Source organism: Lonchura striata, chromosome 4 (genome assembly GCF_050655825.1).
Source record: "Lonchura striata isolate lonStrDom1 chromosome 4, ASM5065582v1, whole genome shotgun sequence".
Classification (NCBI taxonomy): domain Eukaryota; kingdom Metazoa; phylum Chordata; class Aves; order Passeriformes; family Estrildidae; genus Lonchura; species Lonchura striata.
The window spans coordinates 40281367-40300255 of NC_140706.1; the positions used below are offsets into that span (position 1 = coordinate 40281367).

The 18889-nt window shown below is 35.1% G+C and overlaps 1 long non-coding RNA gene across 6 annotated transcripts in view; it reads right to left on the reverse strand.

Moving 5' to 3' along the window:
* LOC110473747 (uncharacterized) overlaps positions 1 to 18889 on the reverse strand; it is a 125063-nt gene that overhangs the window by 50910 nt on the left and 55264 nt on the right. For all 6 annotated transcript variants that reach the window (XR_014955132.1, XR_014955131.1, XR_014955133.1 and 3 more), the window contains one exon: positions 13725 to 13798. This is a non-coding gene — a long non-coding RNA (uncharacterized LOC110473747). The remainder of the gene's footprint in view (positions 1 to 13724; positions 13799 to 18889) is intronic.

Consider the following 18889-nt stretch of genomic DNA (forward strand, 5'->3'; position numbering starts at 1 on the left):
ATTCTATGTCACCACTAATAGCCAAAGACACAGCATAGATTAACACACACAAAAAATTAATGCTTTCACATTTCCAGCAATCTAGGAAATCATCACATAATAATGTGTTCTCTCAGCAGTAAGTGTATGTTTGATGGAAAGCCGTGAACAGACAGTCAGTGTTGCAGGAACAGGAAACCAATCAAGTAAGGTCTATATGGATTACACTGTGAGCACAGTGGGATGCAGAGCAGAGACTAAGTGCCATATGGAGTGTAGATGGTGAGCCCATCTGGGTGTTTTCTTTACAAAGGAGGCCCACAATTTTATTATACCCATTCTGAGCTTCAAATTACAGACATCTTAAAAAAGTTTGAATTATTTTTATTTCTACTGTAATTCATTTGTATGTGTATGCAATACACATAATTTGAAAGTATGTGGGCTTCTGTTATAAAGATCAAACCTCTGCTGGTGAGATTAAATTATGTACACTCAGATTTAAAATTTCCTCAGTAGTCAGTAGCAAAAGATGGCAAAAAGCTCTACTACCATGGGAACAGAACAGGCAGAAAATTATGTAAAAGCACAGCTATGTCCCTAATTCTCTTTAAAATCCAGAGGGAAATTAATCTGCAATTTTTCTCAACTTGCTACCTTTCTTATTCCTACTTTTATAGTTTCAGTATTTAAGCTTGGTATGCAGACTTTTCCATTCAGCTATGTAGCAAGGAAAAGTAAAGAGGAAGAAAAGATACCTTGGTCATCAAATGCTCTGCTGTGGGCCCCTTGAGTGTCCCACCCTGGGGAATAATAAAACTCCTTATGGAGGAAAAGCCACAAACATTTTTTATCAGTGACTATCAAGGAATACAGTGATAGGACAGACTACCAGTTATAAACTGAAAGCAGGTAGATTTATTAGATTAAGAAGAAATTCTTCACTATGCAGACTATGACACCCTGGAACATGCCACCGAGATGGCTGCCCCATCCTTGGAAATGTGCAAGGCCAAGCTGGATGGGGCTTGGAGTAACCTGGTTTAGCAGAAAATGTCCCTGCCCAGGAAGGATGTTTGGAACCAAATGATCTTTGGTCTCCAACCCAAATCATTCTGTAATTCTATGATAACATTTTCCTCAAATAACAAAGGAGAATCCTGTACCTCTAAAACCCAAAATGTAATTTTGTACATAGGTTCATAAAAAATGTCCTCTATTTTAATTTCCATTGCAGCAGAATCACACACTTAATTACATGTCTTAGATGAACTTTTAAAATCAGCATATCAGGAACTCAAGCACTGAGTCTTATTTAGTACCTTTTTTGTAGCTAAATAAAGATCTTCCTTCAAAAATAAACAGGTGTGTTACCTCAGCTACTTCATTAATATAGTGGCTAAAAATATATATTTTCTATTTCAGCCCAGAATGTATATGACCTATTTCAAAACATTCAGTTCTTTTAGCTTTATTCTCTTTTCACAAGCTGTATGCACCATCAAGGAGAACAAAGGCCCTGAACCAACCTTGCTATTATTATACTCATTTACTCCTGTAGTTAACCACATAACCCTGTTTCTGTACCTACCTGGCCCACCTTCAAGGACTTAGTCAGTTGCTTAGAGACCTGAAGACATCCCAACAAGACTAAAATGGTTTTTGTGGAGTTTTCCAACCAAGAATGTTTGTATCTATGATATCTACAGTGTCCTAAATTGAACCCATATATCTTCATTCAAAATATGCTAAGATCTTCTTTAATTTTCCAGCCTTAAATTGTTTTGCTGCTTATGGATCAAACCGTATGCAAAACAATTCACCATTTAAATAAAATCACCAAATGAAATTGTAATATCCAGCTACAAACCTTATTCTGATTTTCAGATAACCAGAGTGTTTTTGCCAGCCCAAGAGCAACAAGAACTTTCTGTCTTGCACTTGTCATTTCAATGTGCTTCATAAATTGGACTGGACAGTAACAAGAAGCTGAAGCCTTTGGAATTTGGCTCTGTGAAAACTTCTAATACAGTAGAAGAGTCAAATAGTTGACACTTTTGCAGACATATATCAGAAGAAACAATAGATCTACTTCCAACACAACAGAGTTGCTTCATACACATCTGCAAGAACAGTTATATGACTAACCTTGAGGCAATGTAAGTTTTGTTTCACAAAAAAAAGACTTATTTTCTCTTTCATAAAAGAAATAATTTTGTGAACTGGAAATAAATTTGTACTGTAATAAGAATATGGACACTGTTCTTATGTACAGGTTTTCTGTAGCTGACGAGACACATCACAGCAATTTAGGGCATCTGTATGTGAATATGCATGTTATTTCTCTTCTGTTATGAAAGTGACCAGAATGCCACAGTAAACCATTTTAATGTGAGTGATTCCATCAAAAGCAGCTGCCATTCTCAAAACCTGGAAAGTAAATTATTTTCTGCAGCTGTGCATATTATTACTGGTTTTGAGAACACTCATATTCATGCTTTCCAGCCTTCAAGCAGATTCCATTGGTCCAAGACTATTCTCTCATCTGTTTCTTCACCCTTAGTAAGTGATCTACCTACAGTAAGTTTTTGCTTTATCAATGTTGATCAGATGCAGGCCAAAGGCTTGCAGTTTAGCCTGAATCCTTTGAAGAAACTGGAAATAGACTCTTGTGGGATTTTCATCAAAGACAAGAAATATTCACCATACAATAATTAAAAAGCCCCAATGACACAAAACACATTTACATAGTAATGTATTTGTACTGAAAGTTAAAATCTGCATGCTTTATGTTTTCCAATAATTTTAATTTCAACTGCATTATTCAGTAATTTCTCATGTAAAATATCTTCCCAGAAATTATCTTTCAGTTTTATCAGTTTTATTAAATTTTTCTTTAGCATTTGAAATGTCAGGTGAATCTGTCTTTTTTCCTAAAATTTATTTTCATATATGAAACATTTATCGTCTTTTTTTTAAAAAAAAAAGTAGCAAAAGTTGTTACCATGTCAATAAAGTACCTGCAAGAGCTAATAAATATTTTCCATAAAAGCACAATATTCTTCTACATGCAGTTTTTTTCCCCATTGCTTCAAACTAATCTTCTACATTTGCTATTGATTGTTTTTATTTCATATTCCCTGAGTCTAGCCATCTAGATTTTTGTTCATTTCTTTTTAAAACTACAAAACGAAAAGAAAGTTCGCTCTTTAGCAAACATAGCTAAACAAGAAATCATTTGAAGCATTTTCATATCTATTCTATGATGATGGAAAAGCCAGTCCCCAAAAAAATCAGAGCATTGGCTTCAGAGGCAAAACCACAGAAGGAGAAAAAAAATGACTCAAAACAGAAAGAAGTTTAACTTGCATAAGCTTTTTCTAAGTGGATAGGAACAAAGACTCCTATCATAAATTGAAAAGTAGTAATTACTCAACTAAAATAAAAGAGATGCATTTTCATTCTGGAAAATACTATAAGCATGGAAATTTATCATGATTTAATAATTGATTTCAGAATTAACATGGATTGAAAGTCTGATGGACAAGCTTTATATTTTAAATAACTATAGTAGGGAGATTTTAGTCACCTGTACTAATTACAAAATATACATTTTAAGTCTATCACACTGTATGGAATATCCTGCTTTCAATTTTACCAATATGTAGACAGACAGAATGGCTTCCCAGTCTTACTTCCTTTAAATATGTATCAATTATATTAACCCTTTTAGATAGAGCCCTGTATTGTTGGGTGGTTTTTTTTCATTTACTTATCTTAATAATTCCTAGAGTTTTCTCACTGTTGCAGCTTTCCTCGCTCTAAAATCTTCAGTGATCCTTACTTTTAGATGCTTCACTTCACATATTACATGTGCATATTACAACATTTATAATTTGTTAATGTGCCAGTGTGAATCTAGAGTGAGGCAACTGCACATGATCCACTTGATTCAAAACTTACGATTTTTCCAACTTTCTGGAATGTTCCACTTATTCCAAGAGTTCTTTAAAAAGAACTTTAGGATGGCAAAGATGACTTCAGTGAGTTAGGAAGTCAAGTAATTTTTGGGGAGATTGAAAAGAACTGAAAATTTGTCCAAGTCATCATCTGAAGCTGCTTCTGTTTTCTGCTAGGCAGATGGAGTAGGAGTATTTTGTTTTTAAGCTCTTCTACTCTATGCACTGGTGGGACAAATAAAAAGTTTTCAAATGTCCCCTCCCTTAAATATGAGGCATCTTTATTCTACTTTCTCAGGGTGTATTCTCTGTTGTTGAAGTGTTTTTCATGTTCAAGACCTGGTCATCTGGTTTTGTTTGTTTGGAATTTCTGTCCCAGATTTGCTTTGCTTTTTTTTTTTTTTTTTTTTTTTTGGGGGGGGATGGTGTTTGTTTATTTGGTTGTTTGGTTTGGTTTGGTTTGGTTTGGTTTTGTTTTTATTTAACATGGATCTCATTTGCCTCTCTTCATGCCTGTTAGGTCTAGTTACTATTAGAGCCAAATTAACCTGACAAGCTGTCTTATATGACTCTCATTCTACCATCTACAATAAACATCAACTTGAATTTATGAAGATTTCTCATCTTTTCATACACTTAGAAATAAAATCATTACAATCTCTATTGAAGAAAGGGATTTTGCTGAATAGATTGAGTACCAGAACTTTGATTAGGATTACTTAAATTAAATCACAGAGACCTAAAACATGATTATCATTACAGTTGCTTTAGGGTAGACACAGCTCCAACACTGTAACCTTTCTCCTGAAAACATGAATAATTCTTTATTACCTTCTAAAGTTTCTGCATCTTTAAATCAATATTTACAAGTGAGAAAAAGTATTCATTAAAAAACTGTTCTACAACAAAAGTGAGTTGACTAAAATGTATGTATGAATAGCAGTCTTTTCCTTTTCAGACTAAATGTAGCTTTCAGTCTTTCCAGTCTTTCTATCTGACCTTGCTGGCACTTCCTAGCACCGGGCTATTTGAGGGCAAAACAGAAAACTGAAGGGAGAAAAAAAATTAAAAAAAACCCAAAAACAACAAAAGAATATGTACTTTGAAATTTGGCTTGGTTTCTTGGCTGCCTTTGACCATCCACCTTGCAAAATAAAACTGAAGTATTTTCGTTAAAGCCCAGAAAACATGATTTCAAACCCAGATTACAGACTTTACAAATATTCATTTTGATAACTTTCAAAAGAAGTATGAACTCTTCCACTTCTCCCATCAAACAACAAAAACCCACCAGAAAAAAACCTCACTCCACTTACTATGCAACACTACATAAAACATAGAGAATTAAAACTATACTTGTTTTTTTCCTAGATTTTAGTCCTCCTTTTCTAGCATTCCTTAGAATAAAGTGTTCCAGCTGTGGTAAATATTGCTCAGGCATGAATCTGCAATACATTTTGCACTTTGATATTCATAAGGATACATTTCCTTCCAAGTCGAAGACATTTATCACAGTCTGACTGGCAGTTAGAGACACATTTTCTAGAAAAAACATGCTATACATTTGGCTTTCTTTCCCACTGTTAACTTCCACTTGTAAGTAGATTATACTCCTTCTTTATATTTGTGGGATTTTTTTCCAATTATTTGTATATCCTTAGACATATCTACTGCAAACTACTAGTCCAGTTCTTTTGCTTGTTTTCTTTGGATGAAAATGTGAATCAAATTCTATATCTTTATTCCAATAATTCAGTACTTCTTCAAAGAGCATCAAAGCTCTCTTTGATCAAATGGAAAATGATCAAAGACTAGGCTTGTTAGGAAAAAAAAAACCCTACACAAAGTGGAGATTCTAGTGCTTTTTTCACTTTTATCTTAGCTTCCTGCTTTGATTATGCATTTTATTGTATGAAGAAGGTTGATGGTAGAATAAAGTAAAACAGAAATTGAGGGCCAATGGAGGTGTAAGTATTACTGAAGTGCTTGAATGCTTTGTGCACTTGTGTTCAGTGCAATCCTAGTTTCAGAAGCAAAAAGAGTTATACCTCATTGAGAACTCCATTCTCATGTACATACATAGGTTTCCACCTCAGGTTAAATAGGACTTTAAATTCAAAAAAGATCTGCCAGCAGGAAAATAGTGACAGCTGCATGTTCCTGATTAGCCTAGTACTGCACAGGAGTCCCATGTACTCCAAGAGGATGGTGCAACTGTGTTCTGGTACTAATTTAGCCATCAGCTGTAGTTCCATGTGTATTTTTGCACTCTGACCACTTGCATTGCAACTAAGGTGACTTGAGATGCTAATTCAAATATAGAGAGTTTGAGTTAGTGCTGAACATGAGACAGCTAAGGCACTGATAATGAATAAGAAGTTGGGGAGGGGATATTGTTATTTTCATTAATTTCTTAATATTTACTTGGTCCTGAATTAGGACCCAAATTTTTTCTAAATTTACCTGAAATAAAAATTTTCATCCTATGATCTGTACACAATGCCTAAATCTATATGCTACAAGTAACATTGTAGCAGAGGATTAAAAGAATCCCTTTAAAAACATAATATCATAATATTTTTCAAGGGTAGGAATTTAAATTGCAGCCTTGCTTTATTCTTTTATATACTTTTCACCTATATCTGTATGCTTTCTTACTATATATTTTATTAATTAAACCATAAACACAGAAATTAAATATTTTTGTATTTCAGGGATATGTGTCAAAACAAAGTCTCCAGACAGGCTCAATCCCATTCTGAGAATTAAATGGAGACAAGAAAACACTTGATTTGTAAATATTTACAATGTTAATGAAATTTAATTTTTTAACAAGTATTATCTACAAAATCAAAAATTAATTCAATCCAGATATTCAAAAATAAAAAATCTTTACACTATTTACATTTGGCATAGAAATCCCATTTCCTTATCCCCTCCTCATTTTTCCTCTCACATTTTAGCACCCCCTATCTCCAAATTTCATACCTTTATCTAGGCAGTTCTTTTTAACCCTGTACATTCACATTTTACCACCTTGACCACCCTTTTAACAGCCATAATAGAACTGATTAATTATATCCTAGGACATTAATCAGAAGGAAACTAGGAATAAATCTGGTTGGTTTATAGATATACTGTTGGAGATAGACATTTGCAAGGAGAATTTAAGCTCTTCTCAGAGGTGTAAAGCAAATTGAACTCATCACAACTTAGAAGTGCATTTACAGAAAGAAAAGGCAGGCACTTAATCCAGCCAAGGAGGTGTACCAAAGAGAGAATTAATGAATGGAAGCTCCAATTAGAAAAACTTAAATTGAAAATGAAGGAGAAATTATTAACCATGTTTTGTATGATTCACCATTGTAATGTATTATTAAGGAAATTTCAAATTACTATCCAGCTCTGAAAATCTTCCTACTACGCCTACTAACTACTTTTTGAGCAAACAGCTTCAATTTAGTCATACCAGTTTTTGGTAAAATTCAGGGATGAGTGGTTGATATGTTAAATACTTTAATATACAGAGGTCTACTAAAAGTATTAATAGATAGAAAAACCCCAGGGAAAGTGTTAATTTGGTAATAAGTGGAGGAAAAAATGTGACAGGGGATGTTGCACATTTTTGCATCAGTCTTCATAAAAAACAGTTACATGAAAGCATGTAACTGCCTGATTAAAGACAGTTTAATTAAGGGTAACAAAGAAAGTAGTATGGTGTCAGCCCAGAAAAGGGAAGGAAAAGTCTACAAGGTAACAGCTACATAACAAATTTTCAAAACCTTGAGACATGATGGACATTTACCCGAGATACTTAAAGGATCTGAAGACTCACAGTATCATTCTCTTTGTGAAATCATCAAGGCAGATTTAAATGCCAAGAGTATAGTGTTAGCAAATTTAGAAAGTATAGTGCTTATAGAAAAAAAAATCAAACTAAAACAGCAATCAAAATGGAACTAAAGAAATATAACCAGCTTGATGTTAGTTCTGAAACAACCATTTACAAATATTGCAGAGGCAATACAGACCATATTTCTTCAATGTCTTAATACAGGCCCATAAGAAGCCTCAAAAATGAGAAAGCTCAAATGGATTAAATTTCTAGATGGTAGGTACAAAACACCTTTAGATAATCATAGGTAATTGTAGCTAGAGAGCAGTTAGTATAATAAAATTCAGAGGATGTGGGGGGATACAGAAGCCTATATTTAGTTAGAATCCATTCAATTGCTTCATTAATACCACAGATAGTGAGGCAGAAGATGCCTAGAGAACCTGCACAAAGGTAAAGAGATGGCACCTAAATTGCAGGACCATGTACAGGTGAAAAACTGGAAATTTGTGCAAGACATTCCAGTTGTTCAACAGCAGCCAAACAGATATAGGATAAAGGGGACAGGATGCAAAAGAGCCACCTAGGTAGCAGATCTGAGTCTAAATACCTGTCCCTACTGTAATTATCAGGGGCACAGCCTTCATGAATTGAGCAGCCTTGGTTACTGCAGTCTAAGAAAGATGGGATTTAACCGAATATAGCTTATAGAGATGATCTGTAGGTGGTCAGAGGTACAGAAAACATGGAAAGAGAAGACTGGACATCTTTTTAACATAAAGGCAAAACTGAATGTGGATGTGGGATAGATTTTAATTATGTTAAAAACTGTGGAACAAATGGAAAAGAAGTTATTCCTGCATTACATTGGCATACAGGACAAGAATAAACAGGACTCACAGTAGAAAAGGCAGGATATTAGGAAAAAACTTTGATTAGAAGGGCTGATGTGATGGCACAGGTTGAGAAGTAAACTAATGGAATTTACACTACTGGAACAATTCACAGTCTAGGCAATACCCAGGTCTGCATAAAGCTGAAAATAATATTTTTGATATAGGTGAAGCTGATACAGCTGATGTAGCTGACACAAGTGGTAATCCATGAAAAAACCTCACAATACGTAGGAAAATGATGTTATAGATGTAGAGTCCCATCAAATGCATTTCAGCTTCTCTAACAGATACAGGCTGTGACATCCTTTGTAAGGTCAAATGCCACTTTCAAACTTCTGCAGCACGTTAAGCAACACACCTGATTTTCATATGAAATTTCTAAAGAACAGGAACTTTAAAAACAAACCTATAAATTAATATTAAAATACCCAGAAGAAAAGGCATGCATAGAGAAAATTTTCAGCCACATTTCCTAAAGCAGTGGATTCACTCATCTATATTTTATTAACTTAAAATAATTCAATTTGAAACAGTTGAATTCATTAAAAATTGGTTTAGAATTGCTATTCAATAAACCAAGATTTCAGGATTCTTAATAAAACTGGGAAAGTTTGACTTTGAATTTCCAAGTACCAAAACCACAGTTTATTATGCTCTCCTCTAAGTTTTTTGCTGAAGAATTAAAAGACTTGCAAAGTTGTATATGCATTAAATGCTTGACACAAACCAATTCAGTATGATTGAAGAGATATTCTATGGGGGCTTGCATTAAAAATGCAAATAAGATGAAAAAGGTGTGCAAAGAAGATTAAATGATGACCAGGTGATTTTTTTCCAAGTACGTACTTGACAATCTAGCAAACTCAATTATTCCTCCCAATCCACATTTCATACTTATATACACATAAAACCCATTGTCTAGTGTCCTCAACGGTTTTCAAAGTTGTTATTTACACATTTTCGAGTTGACAGTAATGTAGCCATAACTTTTGCTGGACTTCAGTTCATTAGTCTGTTCCTCCCTATGGTAATTTCATTATGTCTTCAACCTGCATTCTAACTCCCACTGCTACAATTAGTCGTGAAATTTAAAGCTACCAGATTGTAAAGTTATGCTACCTACTACCTGCTACCCAAGGGTAATTTAACCATTAATTACTGTAGCACCAACTAACATTCCTCCCATCTAGTGAACAAGATCCTTAGAGCTCATAAACTTTCCTATATCCCTAGGTGAGTACTGTTGATCTGAGTCTGAATGTCCACACTAATCTCACAGTGAATAACAGGCCTTAAATGCACCCTTTAAATTACCAGTTTCAAAGAAAATAAAAATGGGAGAGCTGAAATACAAATAACAACAGAGAAGACCCTCATAGAGAGCAGGACCTCTGTGATTCTGGTTGTTTTTATTTGGCTGCATTTGTCCATGGACAAAAAGCCTGAAGGGGCCATATACTGAATAAACACAAACATAAATTCTGCTGTAGAATTCAGTGGGACTATACTCAGAGCATAACTCTTTGAGAATTGGATCTTTCAGCAGTCAAATGTAGGGGAAATAATGGGAAGGCCACTTGTTCACTTTCTGATGTCACTGTTCATCATCAACACACACATAAAGCTTGGGGAGTGGGGGGTTGAGAGGTGCAAGTGACTTGGGTTTAAGTTCTTTTACATCTTGTAGTGTTCACAATCCCACATGATCCATCTCAACTCTTCAGTTTATAGAAAGAAAGTCTAGGATCAGGAATCAGAAAACCCAGTGTCAGGCTGATCAAGAGGAAGTGACGACTGAGGGTTTTGTATCTCCTGAGTACCTAAATCAGGACACTAATCAGAAATAGCTGTTTCTATAAAGAAATGTAGGCTTTTTTTCCAGACAGTAAAGTACTTCCTGAACAAAGAACTTTTTGCATTGCTCAGGCTTTTATTGCTTCTAAGATATTCTTTATGGAAGCATCTTTTCTTTTAAAGCATCTTTTCTTTCCTCTGTGTCTGGATATATATGTGCATATGTGTATATACATATATATATAATATTCCAAGATGCTCTTTCTCTATAAAGTGACTGAACTTATTCTTAATTGTCAAAGAAGAACTAAAGGATCTAAATGCAGGAAAGATGCAAAAGGGCATTTTTTTACATGGCCATTCTTCAGATCATTCTGCAGTTCAATGTCACTTTAGATAATTTTATTTTTCATTCTGTCCCAGTAGTGTAGTTTTCCGTTTGACTGTATTAGCACTGACATTTTCTCTGTAAAGATTTTTTCTTCTTCTTTTAGAGCTTGATTGGGAAAGTTTCATGGAGTTTATGCAACTTTTATCTCAAGGAATATGTTCTGATTTATATTGTGCTTATTCTGTTGCTGACATTTGGTGACATTTTCTCTTTTGTTGACAGCTTTGTACTTCATTAAAAAGTGGGCTACTCAAGTGAAGGTGATTAATGTGCTTTGTCCAGCCTTTATCATATCCAGCACATAAAGTACTCTTCTTACTGCATTCCTGCATTAGCTTTCCTCTCTGATTGCTTCTTTTCTGCGCTGTGCTTTTCTCTATGCCCCCTTTGTGAAGCATTTTCTCTTTTGTCAGCAGTTGAATCTCTCTTTACTAATTTTTTCTAAAAGTTCAGCACTATAGCAGAACATTTTGTAGCTATTTACTTTGAAGCTGTAGGCAAGCAAAGCTTGTAACAGTATGATTTGCAAGTTCCTGTCATAAAAGGTCAAACACCCAGTCTTTCAGTCTTTGTGTTTCTCTTATTAGCATGCCAGAACTGTGATTACTAATCCTTAAAAAATTCTTAGTCCACTGACTTAAATCCAAGATATCTTTTATTCTAATAGCTGCTGCAAAGGTGAACTAGAACAGGCTTCTATGCCCAAATGGATGTGAGTAGACCTGCAGCTTCACTGCTAATGGCAGGAAATACAAAATACTACCAAAGAGCTTTCAGGCAGAGATAAATTACCTATCTCACAGTCACCAGAGATTAAACACCTGCCAAGCTGCAAATACCATTGTCTTACAACTGCAGGATCATAAACAACTGATGTTTATACCAGAATTTTTAAAAGGTGTTAAAGTTTAGGAATTAGACAATAAAATTGGTTAATTGCATCTTAGTTATTGAAAAATAAAATCTTTAAGGCTAAATTTTCCAGAGGTGCTATACTTTTTCTTCTTAACCAATGCTAGATTTCAGAATTATTTTGGTGGGGAGAGGGAAGATGGCAATTTAAGATATGAGAGCTAAGGAATAAAAGAAATTATGTTTCCTGAAAGCAAAGACTTAGCAATACAGCTGGTATTCTGGACCATGTTTTTACATTTTTAACCAATGGTTTTTCAGTTTCAACTTTCATACTCAATTCAGAGTAATGGTCTCCTGTGATGCACATCAGAGAGAAACAAAAAAAATTGGAAAGTAACTGGATTTCATATCTGATCAAAATTTTACAAATTTTTCCAGCTCTTGGCAAGGTGGAAGGTATCCAGGTGGGGCTGTAGAAAGTCTCTGTGGGAGGGCCAGGGGTTGTTCAGTGCCAGACATAATCAGGTGCAATCAGCTCCAATGGACCCACAACAGGACACAAGTGAAAATATCAGCCAAGCTGATGACACCTCCATGAAAATATATTTTTAAAAAATCATAAATGACAGCACATGGAGGAGGGGAAAAAGGAGTGAGAAACAAGAGCGAGAAAACTGACGTCAGAAAAGGAGGAGCTCTGGTATCTGCCCTGCAGCTTGTGAAGGGTCCGCGCTGGAGCACAGAGGCGTTAGGAGGAAGGAGCAGTACACAGGAGCAAAGAAACTGCCATGTGCTGATGTGAACTCCTGCACCACTTGGAGTAGGGTTAGAAGAGTCAGAAATGAAAGAATGACATAGAGCATAGGAAAGGGGGTCAGGGCAGACTTGAGGCAAAAGGTGTTGATTTAACAGTTTTCTTTCTGTTTCCCACTACCCAAATTAATAAATGTCTATTTTAATTAGGAGTAGGTTACATTGTCTTTTCCCAGTTGAGCCTGTTTTGCTCGTGACAGTAACTGATCCACAATCTCTCTGCCTTTATCCTGACCCATGAACTTTCTCCCTACTGTTCTTCCTCTTTTCTCCCCTCTACTGTGTTGAGGAGAGGAAGTAATAGGCCAAGTACATGTTTGACTCTTAGACAGGGCCAACCCACCGCAATGTGGAGTAAAAAACTCTGAATGCACAGAAAAGCATGATTCTAATATAGGGTTTATGGAAAAAGTGAGACAAAATGAGCCATCTGTCTTTCTTAAGTATAATTTTCCAGTATATATATATGTGCACATGTATTTTCACACTCGGGCTCCTCTCATCCATGGATCTGATAATCATTTCTAAATGAAGACTCGAATTTTTATTTGAGCAATCAACAATCTTCTTTTTCTAAACACAACCAGAATGCTTCAATTTCCTAAAAGTACTGAACAGTAGTTACACAGCATCTTTCCATGCTTATCATCTTTCCATGCTTATCATTTTACAGCTCAGAAAATGAGGATAAAAATTGTACATCTTTGGGCTCATCCATTTTGTAGAATACTAACATTCTAACCTAGTGTAACGAAATGTGCATCTCTGTGTGTCTCCTACTGGATTTACAGGCTTAATAGGCTATGAAAATAGATTAGAAAATTGAGTATGCTGCTCAATATTTGGTCTCTGATTTTTATTTCTGTTGCTTGTTCATTTAAATAATTTCCTGAATTTGAATCATTTTTATGTGTTTATATTTTGGGTTATTCTTTTCCTGTGCTTTCTCAGTCTCTGGAATGCTAATAGCTCTGAAAATGGCAGCACTCATGTGCCTTGTGCTTCTGTTTGTAGCACCAGTGGTAATACTACATGTTTGTCAGCATCAAAATAAATCCCACAATAGGCTTGTTCAATCAGATTTTGACACAGAGAACTGACACTGAAAACAACATGCAGCTTGGTTTTGACTTAAACAATAATTTCCAAAAGAATGGATATATTCATACTTGTGGAAGTTCCCCTTTTGAGTAATAGCTTACCTTCTGTGAAGCCGCTGGCAACTGAAGAACATACAGGTACCAATCTCAGTCTTCTCTGCTGGTTATCACCGTTTCTGGAATACATAAAAGAAAATTATCTCTGTGACATTGCTGAATATCTTTCTTGCTCCAGCAAAGTGGAAGAAAAAGGAGATGTTGAAGACTTATATTTTGGGCCTTCTAGAAATGAGGACACATTGCCATCCAACAGGACACTGAAAGCATCAGGAAATAAAAAATCTGTCAGAAGTTCTGCTTCTACCATTTCATGACAAGGCTAAGAAGCTATTGCCCAAGATTTTCCTGTCCATTGACATTCTATTGACAATTTAACATTCCTCTGCTGTGGGACAAGTTCAGTTATTGATAATCTGTCCCTATGATTTGTCCCTTGACAAATATCCTATATGTCCAAATATCCTATAATTTCAAATGACAAATGCCCCTAAATAATTTTTTTTTTCAATGGGCACAATTAACATATTCAGCCATTAACACATCCATATAAGCATCCAGTCATGTTCTCTAACACCTGCTTACTGCTCAACCCTGTCAGCAAGAGGAGGGGCTGGCAATCTAAGGCTGTGCTGGTAAACTGAGTTCTTTCCCCCACACTAACCCCTGTACCTACATGTACATTCTCACTCTGAAGATGAACTCTAAAATAAAATGCTGTTCTATTGTTTGCTAGTTTGGGATACAAATTGCATCCTAGAACTATGATCACATGAAGGTCAAAGATCCCAGACATATCATGAATTGGCCCATATTAACGTAAAAAAAAAAAAAAAATTGCAGTAGAAGAGGACTTTGTAGAGATATTGTGAGGGTAAATTGATGACTGGAATGTGCAATTGCTTTACACTTTCTTTAGCATTAATTTTGTTTCTGTTTTCTCGTGAGAAGCACAAATTATATCCCTGGCTACCATTTAAGTGACATTTTGCAGATCATATAAAGTTATATAAAAAACTTATAAAGTACACTTGTGGAGTAGGCTTAATTCCAGCTTGATCCATTCCAAGAAATTGCACTCTCTCCATAAATCATGATTTATAACTTTTCCCATTAAACCTTAAGGTTTCCACAACAGCTGTCTGGTTTTAATTGCATAGCCTTTTCCAAATTAAACCATTAAAACTTGCTTGTTTTCTCCTAATGTATGTTTAAACTGATCTTTATTTTTGCAATATTGAGTAAAAGCCATCATACTGAAGAAATGTCCAATATTTACATATTTATAATGCCAAGGGTCATTCTAGCGACAATTAATCACAAGAATTTTCATTTTATGGTACTGCTTACATTGTGTTAGAATTAAATTGCCACAGGTAGTGGAATTAAAAAAGAAAATTGAACAGAATTAATTTTTGTGATAATTCTAAAAAAAATGTGTTAGGCTGGATAGTATTTTAACTGATTGGAAATAGAGAATTAATCTTTCCAAAGCAAAGTTCTTTTAAGCCAGAAGTTAGGAGCTCTAAAGGGTAATATGATTAAATCTTCTCTTGATTTACACTCTGAGTGTGTTTATCTAAGTACAATCTAAGAAATATCTTAGTAACATCAGTTACATTAATAGGGTTAAATGAGCTAAAAAATGCCAGATTCACATTTAGTGTAAATTTGGTCTGGTATTTCTTAACTTTGGAGATTTATTAATAAACATAAAACACAACTCTCTGGTACTCATCTATATAATAATATTTCCTAGCCCAGAGTCTCAACAGATTTGTTTTATTTCTGGGGCATACGAGAACATATTTCAATTCACGTCTAAAATTATCTTTACACTGTCATTAATTACAAACATTGAATTTGCATGTGTGTCTTCTACATTATTCTTGTTCCTCAGCAGTAATCCAAATTAACTGTATCACTCTGATCAAATATGCCAGCCATCCATAGTGATCACATGCATCTGACTTTTTTCTTTGGGGGGGTGGTGGTAGTTTTTTTTATTGACTACCAAATGGCAAGTGAAGTAACAGTACATTAGAATAAATCTTATGCAAGCAATTTATTCACAAGTTATTTAACTAACTGGACATCTCATGGGCCAGCCAGCATTATTGTGCTTAAGTAAGGGAACAGTGTAGTACAAGAATATCTTTGGGATTATACAAGAGAGTGGTTTGGTGTGCTTTTTTAGGCTGCAGCTGGGTTAAGACTATACTGTTTCTCCACTCCTCATCACTCTTTCCTTCCCTTCCCATCAACATTCCCTCAGGTCTATTGGCTTAACCTGGCTATCAGCACTCAGCACTAGCATAAGCTAACAGTAGGAGTGTTGTCTAACCCAGATAATTTCACAGAAGCAAATTAGTAGTGAGTGGGTGTGCTCCTAGGTCAGCAAATAAGTAGTGATAACTCTCACAAGGGGTTGATAATTCTCACAGATGATGATGTCATAGAAGAAGCTATTAACCAACTTTTTAAACAGCTGAGCCACATCTGAAACAATGCATCTGACTGCAAACTCAGAAATATTGTGATTCAGCTATTTTGAGAATAGCTGTCAGATGCAACTGGAGATTGCAAAGGGCCACACAAGTTCATTATAGATGATACATTATTGTCCCACTAGATAATACAGCTATGTATCTTTGTTTTTAATAATTCATTTGTTGGACATTCATTATTAAATTAACTTTGTTTTTTGTTTTCAAACAATTCCAGGGTCAGTCCTGAGAGTCTCATCTATATTTTTTGAATATTCATTCTTCAAAGAGGAAAATACTGGAAATTTCTAAAACACTAATATTAATAAATATTAGCACTAATATTAATATTATTATGTATTTTATTACATAAGTGTCAACATTATATGGTTTGACTCTAACTAAACAGTGATTTATAACCAGAAAGGCTTTAAGTTTTGGGATTTTTTTCACTTTGACCTTCAGTCATTAACAGTTCTAGTGCTAAATGACACAGATGCTGTAAGTTGTATCATATTTTTTGTATTTCAGTCTAGACAAATGGCAGGAAAAGGAAGCAGCTGTATTTTCTCTGAAAGCCTGAAGGCATTGTTTCTTAGATTGCAAAAATTCTTATGATGGACAGGTTCAGATTTCAGTGATAGTCCTACAAACTGTTGCAGCAACAAATGAGCTTGGATTCACCTACAGACCACTTAATATCAAAGAAGATAAAGACATTAGAATTACTTTGTGACATAATGAGAGTTTTCAACTTCCTCTCAGTGTAAGCACTACTTGTGAACAATTTATTAAATCAGAAAATCTTTCAAGGAAATCAAAAGTAATTTGAGATCAACAACAAAATTTTTTACACGATTTGTTCTCAAAGATTTTATGAATGATTGGAGTGCTTGAAAAAGGACTCTGTTCTAGAAGGCTCTTGCTGCATCCAGAGCAGCACGGGTAGCAGGGGAGGGAGGAGATTCCACCCCTCTGCTCTGCTCTGGTGAAGTTCCACCTGCAGTGCTGCATCCAGCTCTGGGGCCCCCAGCACAGGGAGAACATGGATCTGTTGGAGCAAGTCCAGAGCAGAGACATCAAGCTGATTAGAGGGATGGAGCACTTCTCCCGTGAGGAAAGGCTGGGAGAGAAGATAAAGTTCCAGGAAGACCTTATTGCAGCTTTACAGCATCTAAAGGGGGCTCATAAAGAGACAGGTAGAAACATTTCAGCAGACTGTTAATGTTTTAAACTAAAGTAGGGTAGATTCAGGGTACATGTAAGGAGAAAAATTTTTACAATGAGGGCAGTGAAACACTGGCACTACCTGGTTCCCAGGTAGATGCCTTCACCCTAGGAACATTCAGTCACATTGGAGAGGGCTCTGAGCAACCTGATCTAGTTGAAGATGCAGGAGGGTTGTTTTAGATAAACTTTAAAGGCTGCTTTCAACACAAACTCTTCTATGATCTATCCAATTTTCTGTTGGATTAAATAAAAATATCTTCTCTGAGGTCAGTTGCTGATGAGACAGCACAGACCTAAGCATTTTGATATTAATGTTACTTCTCTTCAAGTCTATGTATGAAGAATTTGGATGCAATAGAAATGTCATTCCGTGAAATTTGTGAATTACACACAATAGGACTGGAAGGGATTATAACCTTTCTGGGGAAAACAGGTTAATGAGAAACTACAGAGCAAGTTATAGAAAAGCTATAGAAAAGTAAAGTCTTTTTTAATGCAATGAAGCGGCAATTTTGATGAAAGAAATCCATCTTTAGGAGAAATTTAATGAGATAAACAGTGGCACTAATACTTTGTTAAGGCTATAACTGCATGGTGTAATGACCACTTGGTAAAGTACTGCATGTTAAATTGAATGTGCTGGTTAAGATCCACATGGTATAGGAATTGTTATACAGTGTAAGAAAAGTGGGAATTTCAGAATACCACAACTAGTGAAACTTGTGGTGTAGAAGAGGAAACTATATAGAAGTTAGAATAGATTAGTAAACATATTATTGCTGAGACTCTCTAGAGTAGTATAATGACTGAAAATTCTGCTTTTATGAGAAAATATATGAAATAATATAAAACCATCTGCCCAACCAGAATAAGCATTCTCCAAGAATCATCCTTGATTTTCAATATTGTTTGGGCATATTCAACTGTAAGCCTTATGTGCTTTAAAGAGGTAACTTTAAAATTATTTTCTTCTGAAACAGCCTCAATCCTCAAATTAATGGAAAGATCAGCACGTTTCAAGACATGCAATTGGACATTTGGGGTGATTAAAAAGAAAATTGCTGATATGCAATAATAACATACACTATCTGAATTGCAACATGTGTAGGCCATTTGTGAAGTTACCCAAACTGTTTAAGCACCTTTCTTTAGTGAACCTTCCAATTTGTACAAGCACAAGCTTTTTGCAACTAAAGAAAAAGTGAACATTTGGATCTGCATACAAACAGATGAAAGAGTAATCTGGAAGGGTAATACTTGGCATAGTTATAAACACACGGATGATAAAGCTGCAGTGGTGAGGATATCATGAGATACAGCCAACTGACAAAGCAATGGAATAAGGCATAAAATTTTATATTATAAACAAAAAGACAGTGTATGAGAACATGAGGAGGGCATAAAACAAAGAATGAGAAGAAAAGTTAAGTCCTTGGTGCTTTGTAAGAGTAGTAGATGTACATATTTTCTACCTGAATAAAATGTCACAGTAGA